This window comes from Trichechus manatus, unplaced genomic scaffold, assembly GCF_000243295.1.
Source record: "Trichechus manatus latirostris isolate Lorelei unplaced genomic scaffold, TriManLat1.0 scaffold00018, whole genome shotgun sequence".
Classification (NCBI taxonomy): domain Eukaryota; kingdom Metazoa; phylum Chordata; class Mammalia; order Sirenia; family Trichechidae; genus Trichechus; species Trichechus manatus.
This window is the reverse complement of record NW_004443954.1, coordinates 11,528,412-11,550,271: the sequence shown is the minus strand read 5'-3', so window position 1 is coordinate 11,550,271 and position 21,860 is coordinate 11,528,412.

Sequence of the window (21,860 nt, the reverse complement as noted above, 5' to 3'; positions counted from 1 at the left end):
AACAAGATGGATTGACACAGTGGCTGCAACAACGGGCTCAAGCATAACAATGATTGTGAGGATGGCGCAGGACCAGGCAGTGTTTTGTTCTGTTGTACATGGGGTCGCTGTGAGTCGGAACTGACTCAACAACACCTAATAACACAAAAACGTGAAATGGAAATGACCAAATGGGATTATATTGGTCGATCCAATAACTAACCTTGAATCCTTTGGCTTGATTCAGTATGTGGGAATCACAGCAGTCATTGAGCTACCCAAAGCCATATCTCTCAGCCCCAAAAGTTAATGCATGAAATTGCATCTGGTAAAATTACCTAGAACCTTCAATCTAGAAGTATACTACTGAGAGCTGTAAGCAGCTTAGAAAACAAATATAAAAAATTGAGCTGTCTGAACAACAAAGTCATAACCCCAAAGGGTAAAACAAATAATTCTCATGACAACAAAACTTTCTGTATGATGAGTGAGGAGAGTAGGACTTTCCTCTTGCTCATGATATTGAGTGGAGAGAACTTTCTTCTATTAATCCAGAAGTCCATCTCGGCCCTTATACAGATGACCGTGGGCTGATCATGTGATTTCTCTGGCCTCTAGTTTTCTTATCTATAATATGAAGGGCTGGGGCCAGCAAATCTCAAAGTTGCTTTCCAGTACTAAGATTCTCTGATGTTTTTAAAGGAGATCCTTCACCGTGGCTCTTAACCTGCAGATTCACCTGTATTTAAATGATTAATGCCCTAATAACCGAGGAGAAAAATAAGATCAAAAAGGCAACCAGAATCTCAAAGGAATTGTAATAGTTTACCTTGTGTAAATTGACTTTAGATGGAGTTTGTTATCACTATATCCCTTGGCATGTAAAGCAAGAACATAGAGCTCAGGGAACCAAAAGCGGAACCACACATTTGATAGTATGATCACTTTTCACAAGGTTTCTGGATGGCCCTTTTCCAGGCTGCCCCTCACTGCTCCTCCTGATGTTTCGCAGAGGGACTGATTTGGCCTTCAGAAGCACAGGTTGACAATTGTAATATGTGTTTCAGTTTATAATATATTGCTAAATGTGAAGACATAATATCAATGACCTTCAATTTAAATAGATCCATAAATGAATCCACTTGCCTCTTCTGCCCGCCACACCAGCTAGAGATTACAAGATTTTCACCTTAGCCCTTCAAAATCATCGTTGTTGTTTTAGCTGCCATTGAGTCGATTCTGACTCATGGGGATGCCCTGTGTGCAGAGTAGAACTACTCCAAAGGGTTTTCAAGACTGGAACCTTTCAGAAGCACATCACCAGGCCTATCTTCCGAGGCACCTTTGGGTGGGTTCGAACTGCCATCCTTTCAGTTAGTAGCCAAACACTTAACTGTTTGTCAGGAACCTTGATCAGCATTCGCCTGTGGGTCCTGGGCTTTGACGCTCAGTCTGGCTGAGGAGATACTGACTTTATAGTGGAATCTCTCGCCTTCACAGCCTGTGGAAATAGCAAATACAGGAGAGTTGATTTTTTAAGAGCCTATGTGAAGATTGATGTTTAAATCTACTTTGCTATTTTAATGAACTGTTAAAATTGAGCATTAAATGGCCTTATGAACACTTTCGACTGGTTGAAATCAAATCTCCCAAATTTGAAATTCTTCATCACACATAGCCCAGAAATTAATGATCTTAAGAGAATCTTGGGAATCCTTGGGTGATGCAAATGGTTAAGAAGCTCAGCTGCTAACCAAAGTGTTGAAGGTTCGAGTCCACCCAGAGGCTCCTCAGAATAAAGACCTGGCGATCAACTTCTGAAAAAAATCAGCCAGTGAAAACACTATGGAGCACAGTTCCACTCTGACACACATGGGGTTACCATGAATTGGAAACAACTCAACTGGTTAAGAGTCCTATGGGATTCCTTGTTTTATTCTTCATGTTGCTAAGGGGAAAAAATATATTCTAGACTGAACTTTTATATCTTCCATTGTAGTTATGTTGATTGCTAACATCTATTGAGTGCTTACAATGCCAGGCATTGTGTTAAGTGTATTACATGTATCGTCTCCTAAAATTCACAAGAAATCTAAGTGGTTAACACTATTATGACCCTCACTTTGCAGATGAAGACACAGAAGCAATGAGAGATTAAATCATTTGTCCAGGGTCACATAGGAACTAAGTATTGAGTCTGGGACTTGAACCCAGACCCCATGCCACACTTGTCAGAGCATCTATCTCTACACAGATGTCATATTTTCTCTTCCAGTCCTATACTGTGGTAAACACCATTTGGTTATCTTCTCAGCCCACAATAACCCTCTTTCTCTGAGAACTGCCTCTCTATCACCCACAAGCCAGGACCCCTGCAGGCACAAACCTACTATGTGGCTCTACCCTTCTGGTCATGGCTGATTGGATCATGGTGAGCACTTGAGCCAAGCTGGGCCAATCATAATTTCTCTCTCTATAATTTGAATGGAGAGTTATAGTGCCAAAGCCTTTAGAGCTGAGTCACGTTAATGGCCAAGTTCTGTCTCAAGTGAAGGTGGTGTTGCTGAATGTCTTAGTTTATTTAGTGCTGCTATAATGGAAATACCACAAGTGGGTGTGTTATGGATTGAACTGCATCCCCCTAAAATGTGTATCAACTTGGCTAGGCTATGATTCCCAGTATTGTGTGATTGCCCACCATTTTGTCATCTGATGTGCTTTTCCTATGTGTTGTAAATTCTGCCTCGGTGATGTTGATAAGGCAGGATTAGAGCAGTTATGTTAAAGAGGCAGGACTCAGTCTACAAGATTAGGTTGTATCTTGAGTCAATCTCTTTTGAGATATAAAAGAGGGAAGTGAGCAGAAAGACAGAGGGACCCCAACTGAGCGTGTCCTTTGCACCCTTGGTCCCTGTGCTGAGAAGCTCCTAGACCAGGGGAGGATTGATGACAAAGACCTTTTTCCAGAGTCAACAGACAGAAGGCCTTCCCCTGGAGCTGGTGCGCTGGATTTGGACTTCTAGCCTACTAGACTGTGAAAGAATAAATTTGTTTGTTAAAGCAATCTACTTGCGGTATTTCTGTTACAGCAGCCCTAGATAACTAAGATAGGGTGGCTTTAACAAACAGATATTTACTTTCTCACAGTTTAGGAGGCTAGAAGTCCAAATTCAGGGTGCCAGCTCTGGGGGAAGGCTTTTTCTCTCTGTCAGCTCTGGAGGAAGGTCCTTGTCTCTTTGAGTTTCTGCTCTTGGGCAATCTTCATGTGACTTGGCATCTCTCTTCCCCCATCTCTGCTTCTTTCTCTTGCTTATTTAATCTCCTTTATATTTCAAAAGAGATTAAGTCAAGACATAGCCTACACTAATCCTCCCTCATTAACATAACAAAGACAACCCATTCCCAGATGGGATTATAACCACAAGCATTAAAAAAAAAAAAAACTGCTGTCAAGTCGATTCCAACTCATAGCAACCCCATAGGGTTTCCAAGGCTGTAAATCTCTACAGAAGCAGACTGTCACATCTTTCTCCTGTGGAGCCACTGGTGGTTTCAAACCACCGACTTTTTGGCTAGCAGTCGATCGCTTTAACCACTGTGCCACCAGGGCTCCCAGGCTCCTTAACCACAGGCATAGAGGTTAGGATTTACAACACATATTTTGGGGGGACACAATTCAATCCATAACACTGAGGTTCCCAGAGCTGCCCTGACTACCTCCTTTCTTCATCCTGAAAAGTTTTTCAGGTTTTTCTAGGATTCTACGAGTTTTCTTTTCATTAGTTTAGATTCCACGAGAGTTAGACCAAAGACTGATAATTTATTGACTCAACAAATTTTTTGAGCATCTACCATGTGCCATGCACATAGCTTAAAATTTAGTGAGTAAAGGCAGACATTAAAACAAATACCCACAAATATACAGTCACCAGTTGTGAAAAGTGCCATGGCAGAAAAGTATGGGTGCTATGAAGGCTGTAACAGGAGGAATTGCTTTTGTCATAAATAAGATGATGTATGTAAAGCACTTAGCACAGGGCTTGGTTCTTAATAGTCTCTCCTTGTATATTCTTTGGTCAAACTCCCTCCAAACAATAATTCTGGCATAATGCCTTTCTGGTTGAGACCTGTATTATACCAAACTCTTCTGATTGGCCACTTATTTATTCTTTGCCTTTAGTTTCAGCTACTAGATTATTTCTAAAATATAATTTTTTATGTTGTCTACTGGTATACCGTACCCAAGAATTCGGGCATGACCCTGTAAGCCAGCCATGAGGGCTCCTATGGGGAAAATGCTGTAAGCAGAATTGCTGGTCACTTGCCTCCTTATCTCAAAGGAAAATAAAGGTGCTGCTACCATAGGAAAAAAAGCAATGAGTATCAGGCAGGCCATTACGACAGTCTTTATTTCCCCTGACTTCATTAAGGGAAGTGAGTTATTGGTGGCTCCGTGGTAGAATCCTTCCCTTCCATGCAAGAGACTTGGGTTCGATTCCCAGCCAACGCATCTCATGTGCAGCCTGTCTGTCTATAGAGGCTTGTGTGTTGCTATGATGATGAACAGGTTTCAGTGGCACTTCTAGACTGAGAGACTAGGAAGAAAAGCCTGGCAAGCTACTTCTAAAAATCAGCCAGTGAAAACCCTTTGGATCACAACTGTCCTATTCCCAACTGATCATGGAGATTATGCAGGATCGGGCAGTGTTTCATCCCGTTGTGCACGGGGTCTCCACGAGTAGGGTGTCAACTCAAGGGCAGCTAACAACAATAAACTAAAGGGTCCAGTAGTCCAAGATGCCTAGATGAGCTTTGATAGAGGGAGGAGGTGGCGAGAGGAGGAGAATAAGGTTGGCCCATCAGTCTTCAGCACTGTGAAGAGTGCTTTGATCACTCAGAGCAAACATCTCAGAGCTGGGCAGTTCAATGAAAACCATAGTTCTGCTGTCTCCTCTTCTTCAACCCCAGAGCTCCAATGAGAGGGTGCTAGAGACATTTTCTTTGGTGGGAAGGGGGAAGTTCAGCTCCATCAGGTGTTACTTTGCCGTCTATGCTCTGCTCTCCTTTCTCTTTTTCCTCCCGCTCTAAAGATTTTTGTAACATTTATTGTGGCTAGACAAAATAACAATCAATTGAACAGCATTATGCAGAAGGACCTGGGTGGTTTACATTAGGAACTATAGCTGCAGGAAACAGTTTTTTTTTTCCTGGAAAGGATAATTAAGGCATAAGAGCTTTATTTTGTGATTCATACCTCCCTGTGTGGAAGAAAAGCACATCTTATGAAAAAGTCATTATTGCTCATAAAACAAAATCCAAATCTGCCCATGAAGGAGTAGTGAGTTGATGGAAAACATTTTTCTTTCCAGGGAAACGCTATGATACCTATTAAATGGCAACTTTGAAATAACCTAGGACTGAGGTAAAATTGCTTAGAAACTAGATTTAATGTAAACTTCCTTGACTGTCAGCTTTTTCCTCCCTCCAATTTTTAAATAGAAAGTGTATAAGGTAAAAGAAGATCCTTAGAGAAAATTTTAGCAGATGGGGCAGAATTAAAGCAACATCTTCTGCCTTCACAATCGCCAGTCAACCCAACAAACTCAGTATGTATTGAGTACCTCTTACCCTGAGTCCAGGAACCTCTGCTTTCTTTCTCATCACCAGTCTGAATTCAGACAGGAACAGTGCGGGCTGGTCCATGGAATCAGTGGATTCTGTATTCAAACTACACTGTCTGCCTTCCCATCTTTGGCCCTTACATTCCAACATCCCTTCCTTAAGAGGCCAAGTAGAATGGAGCTAATTTAGATTCTCAGAGTCTATTTTGATTGATGGTAGTTTCAAAAGCCATTATGCTTTTTTTTTTCCTCCTTGAAGTCCTGGGGGCCTGAGAAAATAAAATGGAGAAACTTCCGAAAGGATGAGTGCCACTCAGAATAGACCTCAGAATAAACCTACATCTTTAAGACAGAGGGCAGGGATCTTTCACTTAACAAATATTTATTAAGCATAAACCATGTGCCAGGGACTTGACTAAGAGCTAAGTATTTGATGATTAATAACACACAGTATTAGCCCTTAAGTAACTCATAGTCTAAAAGGAAAGGCAACCACCTTAGATATTTTAAGGAACAATACAGTTTCGTACAATACCCTGAAAATCACATTTTCAGTTTTGATGTCCAGTAGCCATTCCCCCTTCTAATAATAGAACCCAATTTTGTCTCCTCCATTGGATTCGGTCTGGGTTAAATGGCTTAGTCATGATACCCTGCCCTCTCCTGGCCACGATCCAAACTAGACCAACCAGACCCACTTACTGAAAGTTATGTACAAAGGGCTATGGAAATACAGGGGAAGGACACATAATTCTGCCAGGGAAGGTTAGGGAAGGCTTCCTAGAGGAAGCAACACTGGATTTGAGTCACTATAACCAATTAAGAGTTAGAGAAATGAGGTCGAGAATAAAGACATTCTAGGAACAGCATGTGCAAAAAACAAACAACAACAAAAAAGAACATCTGGAAAACAGACAATGTTTGGATACGACTAGAGTTAACAAGGAACATGAGACTGAGGTAAGAGAGGATATTTTTCATTTGGAGACCAATCAATGGATAGGTAGGACTGGAATAGAGGATGAACTCACATATATATTATATTCCAATAAAAAGCTTTAAAACAATTCTGATGCTCAGGCATTTCCCCACATCTACTGAATCAGAATCTCTGGCCTTGGGATCAAGGATTTGTCTCGTATAACAAGTTCCCCAGGTAAGTCTAATGCAGCTAGAAAACCAGCACCACAGGCAATAAAAGATCAACACCGTTGCTTGCACAGCAGGCCCTTCATGGTCTGGCTTCACTTTCCACTTCTTTTTCCACCTCTTATCCCTCTTGCTTTTTTTTTGTGCCAACAGTATCAAACTTCTTTACATCCTCAAACATACCCCTTGATCATTTACATAGTCTCATCCTTCCCACAAAGCTGTCCTCCTTCTGGTCAACCATATGAAAAGCTATCATTCTTCATAGCCCAGCCTAAAGCATAACTTCCCTGGAAAGCCTTCCCTGACTAAGCACTGCAGAAGGAGAAGTGTCTTCTCCCACATTCTCCCAGCATGTCATCCCTACCTTCATCAGAGCAACCACCGTACTGTTTTCTACCAGTTTTCACATCTCCTTCCACACTAGACTCTGAGCAAGGAGCTTGTCTTATGTTTGGGTCTCTAGCCTAGTGCATGTGATGGATACCCAGAAAATATTTGTGAAAATACAGCAAGGAAGAAGTAATCCACTCAACTCTTTCTCCTAATGGATGCCAGATATACTGGCTGTCATTTCTTCCACTTGTTAGAGTGAAATATTAAACTTACAAACTGCTAAGAAGAAAATAAACAGTTTTTGCTGAAGGATAAAATAACATTTCATGAAATGCGGAATCACATAGATACACAGGCAAGTGGGATGCTAAAGTGTTCCACCTTGCAAGGAATGAGGAGAATTTTTATTAGATGAGGCAAACAAAAAAAATGTACTCACAAGTGCGGAAAATGTATGACAAAGATTTACAAGGGGTTGTCAAGTTACAAACAAGCTATAAACTTCCGTAACATAAACATTTATCTTAACATTAATTTCTTATTTTTTGATACAACTTGACTAAGGCAATATTTCTAAAGTGAGCTGTATAAACATTTTTGACGTGCAAGTTCAGGGATGAATTATAGGCCTCGGCAAACTTAATTGTAGTCCCTGAAAAGAGTGAATATTAAATCAGCTCTAAATGTAAAGTGTTTTGAAATGTAAACACTGCCCATCCATTTAAGGGAAGTGAGATAGAGACTGGGATTCATAGTTAGATAGAAAAGTTATTTACATAAGTTAAAGTCCAAATCTCTGCACTCTTGTGTTACAGACAGTCAGTACTTTCACAGCATGATCTGCCTCCTTATTATCACAAACTTAGTTTCTACTTAGTTACTAATTTATAAAAAAAAAATAGCAGAAATACTGTGAAAAAATCCTAATGAGTTAAAGTTAATTTGGGAGTGAGAATGGAGATGAGGTTTGATATATACCTATCTTGACTATACATACATTTACAGGTTCTAACTTTGTTTAATGGAGCCCTGGTGGTGCAGTAGTTAAGAGGTCAGCTGCTAACCAAGAGGTCAGCAGTCTGAATCCACCATCCACTCCTTAGAAACCCTATGGGGTAATTCTACTCTGTCCTATAGGGTCACTATGAGTCAGAATCAACTTGACGGCTGGGGACTCGTTTCCAGTGGGCTCCCTTGGGGCAATTTTTTCAATGTCTTGTCCTTTTTCTACCTTCCTTCTTTTCCTTCCTCACAACCACCTGGCTTTTTTTTTTTCTCTCTTTTGGTTTCTTGTCTCTCTCTACCTTCTTTCCTTTCATTTCTCCCAACCACCTGGCCATGTGTCCCTTTCGCTCTCTCTTTTTTAAATCTAGTTACTTATCTCTCTCTCCTGTACTTTCTCCTGCTCATCTAGCTGCGTGTGCCATATCTGTCCCTTCTTGATGGTTTGTGCCACACTGTCCAGCTAGAAAGCCACCAGGATGTGGCTTCCCTGGTCTGCACCACTCCAGTGGCAGGCTCCCTCAGCACATTTTTTTTTTGGCTTCTGTTTCTCTCTCCTCTTTCTCTTCTTTCCCACAACCACTTAGCTCCACACATCACAGGCTACTCCCTCCTGCCTCTCTGCACAGTGCACCAAGCTTCGCACCCCTGAGAGGCACAGGCACAGTCTACGAAAACCTGCCCTGCACTGACCCCCGGCACCATCCTAACAACTGCAGTACATGCCCAAAATAACCCAACCCAGTCCCTCCCCCTCTGCTGGACCTGTCCTGCCACACCATAGCTGAGCAACTGTTCCTGCCCATTGGACAAGGTGGTGAGAAGTATTGTGCTCACAGGCAAGGAAACAACAAAGAATGCCCAGCCTGCCTAATCAGATGTAACCAAATGAAACAAAAAGTAGGACAAAACAAACAAATCTACAATCAATAAATGAAGAAAATAATTCCTGAATGTCCCAAAGACAGCAGACAATATCAAAACATATTAAAAAACAGGACAGGATGGTTCCAGTAGGCATCCAAAATAAAATGCTAGATGACCTTCCAGTAGAAGAAAAGTCACTGAAATTAATGATAGGGAATTCAAATCTCTAATATTCATGGCTATCCAAGAGATAAAAGGAAAAGCAGAAAAAAGGAGGAAAAAATAAACAAAATAATGGAAAATACAGACAAAATCATAGAAAAGACAGACAAAACAATGGAAGATATCAGGAAAATAATACAGAAACAAAATGTCAAAATAAACTCACAACTAGAAATCACACAAAAAGAGCAATTAGAAATCAAAAAGATAAACAGCAAGATTTCAGAAATGGACAATGTCATACAAGGTTTGAGGAGCAGGGTTGAAACAATGGAAGACAGGATAAGTAAAACTGAAGACAAATCCTTGGATACCACTTTGAGGAAAAATCAGAGAAAAGAATGAAGAAAAATGAAGAAACCCTGAGAACAATGTGGGATACAATCAAAAGCAAAAAATTTTCGAGTGATCGGAGTTCCAGGACAGGGGGAGAAAACACAGAAAGGATCATTGAAGAATTGCTGACAGAAAACTTCCCTAATATCATGAAAGATGAAAAGCCAACCATCTAAGAAGCTCAATGAACCCCATATAGGATAGACCCCACAAGAAAATCACCAAGGCATATCATAATCACACTTCCTAAAACCAAAGCCAAAGAAAGAATCCTGACAGCAGCTCGAGAAAAACAAAAAGTCACGTACAGAGGGAAAACAACATGACTAAGCTCTGGTTACTCAGCAGAAACCATGCGGGCAAGAAGGCAATGAGATGACACGTATAAAACCTTGAAGGAAAAAAATTGCCAACCAAGAATAATATGTCCTGAAAAACTCTCACTAAAATATGTTGGTGAAATTATGACATTTCCAGATAAACAGAAATTAAGGGAATATATAAAAACCAAACCAAACTTACAAGAATTATTAAAGGGAGCCCTTTGGTTAGAGAACAAACAACATCAGACAACAGCTTGAATCTAGGACGCAAGACCGCATCAGCAAGATACTCACTTAGGTAATGAACTCTCAAAAATAAAACAAAACTAAAAGATTTACAACAGGGAACCATAGAGATTAATTTGTAAATTAGAACAATGTCAGAAAAATAAAAGAGGGAATAAATGGTGTAGGTATAGAACTTTCAAATGGAGAGGAAATCAAAGTGATCCACATAATAAAAGACTGGTTCAAATTTAGGAATATAAGGGTAAATTTCAAGATAACCACAAAGGAAGTTAACAAATCTACTCATCAAAATACAGAAGAAAAACATAAAGACTCAGTAAACACAAAATCTAAAAAAAGAAACAAAAAAAATCCAAAAACAAAAGAAATTCAGCACAGGAGAGTAAGGAGGACAAAGAAAATGTCAGCACCACAAAAAAAAAAAGCACTACAAAATGATAGCAATAAACTCACAACTCTCAATAGTCACACTGACTTTAAATGGCCTAAATGCATCCATAAAGAGACAGAGAGTGACAGAATGGATTAAAAAACCAGACCCACCAATATGCTGCCAACAAAAGACACACCTTAGAAACAAAGACCAAAAAAAATTCATTAAAAATTAAAGGATGGAAAAAAATGCATCAAGCAAACAGCTACCAAAGAAGAGCAGAAGTGGCAATACTAATCTCAGATAAAATAGACTTTAACACAAAATCCTCCATAATAGACAAAGAAGGGCATTATATAATGATTAAAAGGACAATCCATCATGGACACATAACCATAATAAACATCTACGCACCCAATGACAGGGCTCCAAAATACATAAGACAAACTCTAACAGCACTGAAAAGAGAAATTGACAGTTCCATGATAATAGTAGGAGACTTCAACACAACACTCTTGGTAAAGGACAGAACGTCTAGAAAGAAACTCAACAAAGATACAGATGATCTAAAGGGCACAATCAACCAACTTGACCTCATAGACATATATAGAACACTCCACCCAACCGCTGCAAAGTACACATTCTTTTCCAATGGACATGGAAAGTTCTCCAGAATAGACCACGACTTAGGCCACAAAGCAACCCTCAACAAAGTCCAAAACACTGAGATAATATAAAGTATCTTCTCTGATCACAACGCCATCAAAGTAGAAATTAATAACAGGAAGAGCAAAGAAAAATAATCAAATACATGGCCACTGAGTAATAGAAGAAATCAAAGATAGAATTAGAAAATTCCTAGAATCAAATGAGGATGAAAACACATCATACCAAAACCTTTGGGACATAGCAAAGGCAGTGCTCAGAGATCACTTTATAGCAATAGATGCACACATCAAAAAAGAAGAAAGGGACAAAATCAAAACATTAGCTACACAACTGGGACAAATAGAAAGTGAACAGCAAAAGAAGCCCACAGCTGCTATAAGAAAGGCAATAATAAAGATCAGGGCAGAAATAAATGAAATAGAGAACAGAAAAACAATAGAAAGAATCAACAAAACCAAAAGTTGGTTCTTTGAAAGGATCAACAGAAGCAACAAACCATAGGCCAAACTGACAAAAGAAAAACAGGAGAGGATGCAAGTAACCCAAACAAAAAATGAACGGACCCATTACAACAGAATCAACTGAAATAAAATTTGAAAACCTACAGGAAATGGAAAAATTTCTAGAAACACACTACCTATGCAAACTAACACAAACTGAAGTTGAAAATCTGAACTGTCCCATAACAAGAGAAGAGATTAAAAATGTAATTAAAAAAAAAAAAAACTCTCAACAAAAAAAAGCTCTGTCCCAGATGGCTTCACTGGAGATTTCTACCAGGCGGACACAGAAGAGCTTACACCAGTACTACTCAAGCTATTTCAGAACATAGAAAAAGAAGGGATACTTCCAAATTCATTCTGTGAAGCCAGCATAACCTTGCTACCAAAACCAGGCAAAGACACCCCAAAAAAAGAAAATTACAACCAATATATCTCATGAATATAGATGCAAAAATTCTCAACAAAATTCTAGCCAATAGAATTCAGCATCATATTAAAAAAAAAAAAAAATACACCACGACCAAGTAGGATTCATACCAGGTATGAAAGGATGGTTCAACATTAGAAAATCAATCAACATAATCCACCAAATAAATAAAAGAATCACATGATCATCTTAATCAATGCAGAAAAGGCATTCGACAAAGTCCAACACCCATTCCTGGTAAAAACACTCAATAAAATAGGTATAGAAGGGAAATTCCTCGACATAATAAAGGACATCTATACAAAACCAACAGCCAACATCGTCCTTAATGGAGAGAGGCTCAAAACATTCCCCTTGAGAACAGGAACAAGATAAGGATGCTCTTTATCATCATCCTATTAACATTGTGCTGGAAGTCCTAGCTAGAGAAATAAGGCAAGAAAAAGAAATAAAGGGCATCCAAATTGGCAACGAAGAAGTAAAATTGTCCCTATTTGTGGAAGATATGATACTGTGCATTGAAAACCCAAAAGACTCCATGAGAAAACTACTGGAACAAATAGAAAGATTCAACAAAGTAGCAGGATATGAGATAAACATACAAAAATCAATTGGATTCCTACACACCAGTAAAGAGAATGATGAAAAGGATATCAGGAAAACAATAACATTTATAATAGCCCCTAAAAAATAAAATACTTAGGAATAAAACTAACCAGGAATGTAAAAGACCTACCTAGAAAACTACAAAACACTACTGCAAGAAACCAAAAGACATCTACATAAATGGAAAAACAAACCATGCTCATGGATAGGCAGACTCAACATTGTGAAAATATCAGTTCTACCCAAAGCAATCAACAAATGCAATGCAATCCTGATCCAAATACCAACAGCATACTTTAAAGAGATGGAAAAACTAATCATTAACTTTATATAGAAAGGGAAGAGGCCCCAGATAAGTAAAGCACTATTGAAGAAGAAGAATAAAGTAGGAGGATTCATACTACCTGACCTCAGAACCTACTATACAGCTACAGTAGTCAAAACAGCCTGGCACTGGTACAACAACAGATACACTGACCAATGGAACAGAATTGAGAACCCAGATGTAAATCCATCCACCTACAGTCACCTGATCTTCGACAAGGGCCCAAAGTCCATCAAATGGGGAAAAGACAAGTCTTTTTTAGAAATGGTGCTGGCAAAACTAGATGTCCATCTGCAAAAAAATGAAACAGGACCCATACCTCACACCATACACAAAAACTAATTCGAAATGGGTCAAAGACCTGACTATAAAGCCAAAAACTATAAAGTTCTTAGAAGAAAAAATAGGGTCAACGCTACAGGCCCTAATACACGGCATTAACAGGATACAAACCATAATCAACAACACACAAACCCCAGAAGATAAGCTAGATAACTGGGATCTTCTAAAAGTCAAACACCTATGCTCTTCAAAAGACTTCATCAAAAGAGTAAAAAGAACCTACAGACTTTGAAAAAATTTTTGGACATTACAAGTCAGACAAAGGTCTAATCTCTAAAATCTACAAGAAAATCCAACACCTCTACAAGAAAAATGCAAACAATCCAATTAAAAAATGGGCAAACGATATGAACAGACACTTCACCAAAGAAGACATTCAAGCAGCCAACAGACACACGAAGAAATGCTTCCAATCACTAGATGTTAAAGAAATGCAAATCGAAACCACAATGGGATACCATATCACCCTGACACTACTGGCACAAATCAAAAAAACAGAAAATAACAAATGTTGGAGAGGCTGCAGGGAGGTTGGAACTCTTATGCACTGCTGGTGGGAATGCGAAATGGTACAACCATTTTGGAAAACGACATTGTGCTTCCTTAAAAAGCTAGAAATAGAAATATCATATGATCCAGCAATCCCACTCCCAGGAATATATCCTAGAGAAATAAGAGTCATCACACAAATAGACATATGCACTGTCATGTTCACTGCAGCATTGTTCACAATAGCAAAAAAGATGGAAACAACCTAGATGCCTATCAACACAATGGAATATTATGCAATAATAAAGAACAATGAGAAATCTGTGAAGCATCTCACAACATGGATGAATCTGGAGAGTACTATGCTGAGTGAAATAAGTCAGTCATAAAAGGACAAATATTGTATGAAACTACTACTATAAAAACTCATGAAAAGGTTTACACACAAAAAACAAACAATATTTGATGGTTATGAGCGGAGGGGTGGGGATGGAAAAACACTAGACAATAGATAAGTGATAACTTTGGTGAAGGGTAAGACAGTACACAATACTGGGGAAGCCAGCACAACTTGTCCAAGGCAAGGTCATGGAAGCTCCATAGACACATCCAAACTCCCTGAGGGACCGAATTACTGGGCTGAGGGCTGTGGGGACTATGGTCTCAGGGAACATCTAGTTCAATTGGCATAACATAGTTTATAAAGAAAATGTTCCACATCCTACTTTGGTAAGTAGTGTCTAGGGTCTTAAAAGCTTATGAGCAGCCATCTAATATACTCCACTGGTCTCACCCCATCTGGAGTAAGGAAGAATGAAGAAAACCAAAGACACAAGGGAAAAATTAGTCGAAATGACTATTGAACCACAAGTACTACAGCACCCTCCAGACTGAGTCCAGCACAACTAGATGGTGCCCGGCTACCACCACTGACTGCTCTGACAGGGATCACAATAGAGGGCCCAGGACAGAGCTGGATAAAAATGCAGAACAAAATTCTAACTCACAAAAAAAAAACAGACTTACTGGTCTAACAGAGACAGGAGAAACCCCAAGAGTTTGGGCCCCAAATACCCTTTTAGCTCAGTAATGAAGTCATTCCTGAGGGTCACCCTTCAGCCAAAGATTAGACAGGCCCATAAAACAAAACCTGACTAAATGGGCACACCAGCCCAGGGGCAAGGACAAGAAGGCAGGAGGGGACATGAAAGCTGGTAATAGGAAACCTAAGGTCTAGAAGGGGAGAGTGTTGGCGTGTCTCAGAGTAGGGATGGCAACCAATGTCACAAAACAGTATGTGTACTAATTGTTTAATGAGAAGCGAGTTTGTTCTGTAAACCTTCATCTAAAGCACAATAAAGAAAGAAAAAAAAATTCCTTGTGCAACCAAAAATATAAAAAGATTCACGAGTTAGAAAATAAAGGAAAATTACCAGGGTGTTGGGGTATAAAATTTCTAGGCTGGATGAACCGAGACTGAACTGGAGTTCCACCGACAATAAGTCTAGGGGAAAAGCTCTCCCTTCCTAAATTCAAACCTCTGGCTTACTCCCCTATCTCAGCCCTTTAAATATGGAAAATAAGTGTCAGCTTGTGAGCTGTTTAAGTGATCTTAGATTAGAGGTTCTCAACCAGAGGAATCGCCCTTTCCAACGGACATTAGACGATGTCTGGACACATTTATGATTGTCATGTCTGAGGGTGCTACTGGAATCTAGTGGGTAGAGCCCAGGGATGCTGCTAAACATCTTACAGTGTGCAGCCCCCACAATGTCACCTGCCTTAGATTAATGAGTATAATTTCCAGCTCAAGGGAATTCTGAGACCTCTGTCTTCAAACCCAGTGTCTACTACTGCTTGCTCCTTGAAAAGCCACCTTAGTCATTCCCAGGAGATTTAAAATACTGTGGGAAGTTATTCTGAAAGGGTGCTCTTTGCATTAAATGACAAAATTGTTCTGTGGTCAAATAAGTTTCAGAAATGCTTGGTCAAAAAAAGATCCAGAGGTTCCTTTTGTACAGAACTTCTTAGAACCTGGCAAGGTCAATAGCAATGGCTAAGGCCACAGGTGAGAGTGTAAATGAGCACCAAGTGTTACAACGAGGTAGACAAGGGGACTTGAGGCCAGCAATTCTGTGGATGGAGGCTGAGACCAAATACCACAGTTGTTACTCACACCCCGTGACCTTCTTCACCCAGGCACCAAGCAGGGTAAAGACAGGAAGACACAAGTAACAGTAGTACCAGGGACAATAAATACCTAAGTAAAATTTAAATCCAAGGCTAGTCCAGACTCTTTGCTTTGGCCAATAGTTGTAGTTTCCTGGTCTAAAAATATTTCACCAGGGCTTTAAGCGAGCAATGAGATTGACAGACTTGATTTAATGCCTTCTTATGCATAGGCTACTGGGTAGAGAAACTATGAAAAAGTGGACATTGGGAGTGAGAAAGGAGAAGAAGCCACACAGTGAATAATTGAGGACTAATTATGGACATTGGTGCTGTCTAAGGGAAAAGAATTAGGCTATTACAAACACGTCAGCATTTGCCTTCAGACTTCGTGTGACAAGAGTTTATGCCAAGGGCAGTTCTTCCCACTGTCAGAAACAATCCCAAGGCCTGTCAGATCCCTGACCCAAAGCTCACATCTGCAGCGAGCCCACCTGTGGTGGTCCCCTTCAAACCTATCCTATCCCTTGCACCTGCTACCACTTAGTCACCTTAAATGGCATTGCAAATCGTTGCAGTGATGTGGATCCTGACCTGAAAGTCCTCAGCACTCATGCATCTCTTCACAGACGTCATATCCCGTACAGAACAGGCTCATCCCAGCTCACTTCGTTAGGAAGTCTGAGTCTCTTAAAAATTATTTAGTACCAGCTGTGTTGTTGTGTGGCATCAAGTCGATTCCGATTCAGACCAACCCTATAGGACAGAGTGGAACTGCCCCATAGGGTTTTCTCAGCTGCAATTTTTATGGAAGCAGACTGCGACATCTTTCTCCCACGGAGTGGCTGGTGGGTTCGAACTGCTGACCTTTCAGTTAGCAGCTGAGTACCTAACCCTTGCACCACCAGGTGTGGGCATCTGATAAATGAGCCACTGAAGCCTACTCTGGAGTTTGATTGGGAGCCATGGCCCAGAAAGAAGTCTTTCTACACCCACTGTCACTGATAATCACATAGTGCTACATGTCTGCACACTCTTCCTCTCTGTATTATTTATTTTAAAAACATTTACAATGTCCTTACTATGTGTCAGAGACACAATAACCCTATGAGATAGATACAATTTTTATTGCCATTTTTGCAGATGGATAAATCAGAAAAGGTTAAGTAATTTGCCCAAGATTACACAGCCAGTGTGAAAATGGCATGGTGGTGCATCTGACCTCTAACTTCAGGAGCCGGGGCGGGGGGGTGCGGGGAGTGGAATAATCACCATCGGCATCAACAGCCCAAGGCTGATTGCTATGAAGTGAAGGTCAGACACACTTCTACCCTCCAAACTTTTAACCAGTTCTGACACCAGCCATCCATCCCACGACAATCTCTACTTCTATGCTGGGTTCAATAATTCATTGCGATGGCCACACAGAACTCACAGACCGTACTCATAGTTCTGGGTTTATTAGGAAAGTAACAGGTTACAATTCAGAATCAGGAAGGACTCAGGATACAGTTCTCCAATCAAGACAGCCTCCTCAGCCTTGCCCGCAGGTAGGCCTCTCTCTGGCCCTCAACTCTTCCGCCCCTCGGCCCGGCCTCTGCCCTGCTCAGGCAAATGTTACAAGGCTCTTTAGCTCTGCCAACAAATGCCTAGGTGCACCCTACTCCACCAGTAAGCCTCAGCCCAAAGGTACTCAGTTCTCTCACTCCATGGGTCAGCATGCCCACTGTAGCCATCTTCCTCCATGGGCCAGGAAGCCCACGGTGTCATTTTGTACTTGTCTCCTAGATCAGCCGCTGCCATTTCTCTGCTGCTGCTTCTTGCCATCTTGCACCATCTCCTGTGTTACAGCTCTCTCTCTCTGTCTCCTGGGTCTAGGAGGTTTTCAGTGCCGGGACCCCGGGTCCAAAGGATGAGCTCTGCTCCCATCTCTTCTTCTTGGTGTTAGTGAGGTCCCCCCTGCTCTGAGACTGGCTCTCTTTTTAAGCTTAGCAGGATGGCAAAACTGACCAGTTCCCTCGTTAGGGTTCCACACACCTTATTTGCATGGTCCCACTCCCGCTAGGGAGTCATGCACCTTATTTGCATTATTAGCAAGCCTGTCTAATCCCCTTGGTGGGCTACAAGCACCTTATTTGCAAAGTCTCACCCAATCATTTGGTGGGAGTTACAAGACCATGGCAAGAAAGGCCATATAAAAGCAATACATTGCACCACAGCCAGTAAGTATCTGAGCCAAACAATTCACCTTCAAGGAACCCTGGTGGCACAGTGGTTGAACACTTGGCTGCTAACCAAAAGGTCGACAGTTCAAACCTACCAGCTGTTCCACAGGAGAAAGATTTGGTAGTCTGCTTCCATGAAGATTACAGCCTTGGAAACCCTATGGAGGAGTTCTACTCTGTCCTATAGGATCAGTATGAGTCACAATCAGCTCAAAGGCAACGGGTTTTCACCTGGCTTCAGAAACCAAGTTTTAACAAGTTTGGGCTCTGCTGGCTCTTTATTGGCTTTGAGAGCCAAGGTGGGAGGCTTCCAAAGTTACATAACAGAATTAGTTCAGACATGATTATCGAGGCAAACCCTAAGTGTCCCATCCTAAATTCTAAATATATGGACGTTGCTCAGAGCAACCCTATTTCTAGTCCCATTTTATGGTTGAGTAAGCTAAAAGACAGAAAGAGATTAAATAACTTTTTCAAAGTCACTTATAAAGTGTCCCAAAAATAAATGCAAGATGCTGAAGATAAAACTGTGAGCAAGTAACCGTGGTCCCTGCCCTAATTGAGCTTACGCCACAAATGAGAACAACATCCTCTAAATAGGCAACTACAACACACTGTGGAAAGTTCAAGGTGAAGTTCTATGTGATATGGGAGTGCATGGAAGCAGTATTTAACCCTCCCTTGTGATGCTGACAAGACTTCCTGGTTGACTAATATTTTGGCTTAAAACTAAAGATTGAGTTAGATAAATATAAAAAAAAAAATGAGTTAGCATCAAGTCAATTTCGACTCATGGTGACCCCATGTGTGCAGAACTGCTCCATAGGATTTTCAAGACTGTGACCCTTCAGAAGCAGATTGCCAGGCCTTTCTTCCAAGGTGCCTCTGGATGGGTAGCAACCATCAACCTTTTGATTAGAAAGACAAGGCATATCATTAACATCCATGCCAAACACGTTCATTTAAAGGATAACAGACCTAAAATGGCCTCTTAAGCTCTGCATTCCCAAGTCTAAACAGTAGGATCACTTCAGGTCCTTTAACCTTTAACCGTTTGCATAACTCAAGGGCTTCCAGAAGAGGAAACAGCATACGTAAAAGCAGGAAGCATGATAAAGAGCATGACTCATTCTAGGAATTGAAATAAATTTAGTATGGTTTGGTGTATAGAATGCAAGGAAAGGGAATAACAAGAGATAAGATGGGAAAGTAATATTATGCCCTAAAACAACAAAGACTCACTAAGCTTTTAAGAGCCAGAGCGACACGATCAGATCTACGTTTCAGAAAGATTGGCGGGAGGAAGACTGGTGGTGAAGAGATCTCCTGGGCATTACAGCAGTAATCTCAGTTTAATATGATGGTGGCCAGAATTTAAGTTGTTGACTGACTCTCTATAGGGAGTAAAGGAGCGAGAAGTGTCCAACATGACTCCTAAGTCTCTGATTTGTCCAATTAGATAGTTATGCCATTTGCCGGGGGAGGGAGGGAAGACAACAGAGGAGAAACAAGCTGGGGGGCAGCAGTTAAAACAAGTTCCATTTTGGCCAAGTTTGGTTTCAAGAGCCTGTAGGACCTCCAAAAGACAAATGGTCTGAAGCTAGAGAGAAATCTGGACTGGGGATAGAGCTTTTAGAGTTAACAGTGGATGCATTGACTAGAGAGATTGACAGAGGGTTTCATGTGACATCACCATTGAAGCACGAGCCAAGAGGAGCCTACAGAACAGACTGAGAAGGACCATTCAGAAGGAAGGCAGGACAACTGGCCATCATGGAACCCAAGTGAAGCCAAAGGAAGGTTTTCCATACCATTTTGTGCTCTGTTGTTGATAGGTGCCTTAGAGTTGGTTCTGACTCATAGCGATCCTATGTACAACAGAACGAAACACTGCTCAGTCCTTCGCCATCCTCATAATCATTGCTATGTTTGAGCCCATTGTTGCAGTCACTGTATCAATCCATCTCTTTGAGGGCTGAGAGACAGAATTCCAAATATAAGGTATCTGGTATAAGTAGAGGACCTTGGCCCAGGCCTGAGAACAAACCTCATTTTAAAACAGTAGCTTTATCAACCTTAAAAATATACCCTGAAGGAAACGTTTTTCTCTGTGGTCAAACAGAAGCAGAATGTCACAGCCTGTTCCCAGAGGGTCTTTTCCTTTGTGATCAAGCAGATGTAGAATATCGATAGCCTGTTCTCGGAGGGTCTTGACACGCAGCATTATCAAAAAAATCTCCTTTTCAATGGACCCCCGGAAAGGACATACTTGAGAAAGCAGTTTTAATAGTATGTTCTTAGACCAGCATGCCCTGTCATTGTCCTGTGATTCCCCGTGTACCCCTCTACCTGCACGCACTCCTGCAATCTAAGATGAATTGCCAATCACTGAAGTCCACCTATATGTTTCACCCCACCCCACCCAACCACTGACAAGCCCCGGCTTTGAGAAAGCCTGCCTCTAACTTCCCTTATTGCCTGAAAACCAACCAGAATTTTGTAAACCTCCTCCTTCTTTGTCTAAACCCTATAAAAATATTCGTGATTATCGTGCCTCTAGGGCTTCGTGGTTTCATTTTCATTAGCCGCCTAGTTCCCAGTTTGAACCCTGTTGAACCTTTAATAAACCTCTTTGTTTTACTTTTAAATAGAGTACAAGTTTTCGCTACTACAAGGATCTTCCTCTTTTTCGTTGACCCTCTACCAAGCATCATGTCCTTCTCCAGGGACTGGTCCCTCCTGATAACATGTCCAAAGTAGCAAGGCAAGTCTTGCCTTCCTCCCTTCTGTGCTCTTTTTTTTTAAGCCATGGAGTCAATTCCAACTCATAGTGACCTTGGATGACAGAGTAGAACTGCCCCATGTTTCCTAGGCTGAAATCTTTAAGGGAGCAGATTGCCAGGTCTTTTCTCCTGCTCTGTGCTCTAGACGGGTCAATTAAAAGAATGACTGGGAAGCGTCTAATTAAGCCATATTGGTACACCAAAATGCTTGTTTCTGTGGGCTGTTCAGGAAGACAACAGAGAGTGATCTGAGGAGAAACGAAACACTCCACAAGCAATCATTTCTTTCCGTCACCATTCTGGGTCTGACTGGTAGTTGGATGGATTAGTCACTCGTGTGCTTTGAGTGCCACTTGCAGCAAGTGGACAGCATCTTCAAATCTATTTGGAGCATTAACATAGTAGTATCTAAAGTTGAACTAATTTTTCATCTTTGCTTGTTGTCAGATTTCTGAAGAAATCACATTATAGTCAAGGAGACAGTTGAGTAAAATTGGGAACTAGAGAAAATCTGACTTAAGGCTCCTAATCTTCCAACTTCTACAAATGCTATAGTGTCCCACATTTTCCCATTCCATCTCCCAAGACACCGTGATCACTAAAGGCAATAGGGTCCACAGCTGTATGGGCTGCAGCCAAGGATTAAAACTTTTCCCTATATTCTTCCCTCCCTCCAGCCCTTATCAGACACCTCTTCTCTATGCCCCTCTTCTTTAGAGCCCAGTGTGCATGAGATAAAATATCCAGAGGCATTATAATGTAATGAAAAAAGTAACTGAATTTAAATCAAGCTGGATTTCCAGTTTCACCCCTTATCAGAGCTGTGGGACATTTGCTAAATTCTTTGTCCTCAAAGCTCTCTGAG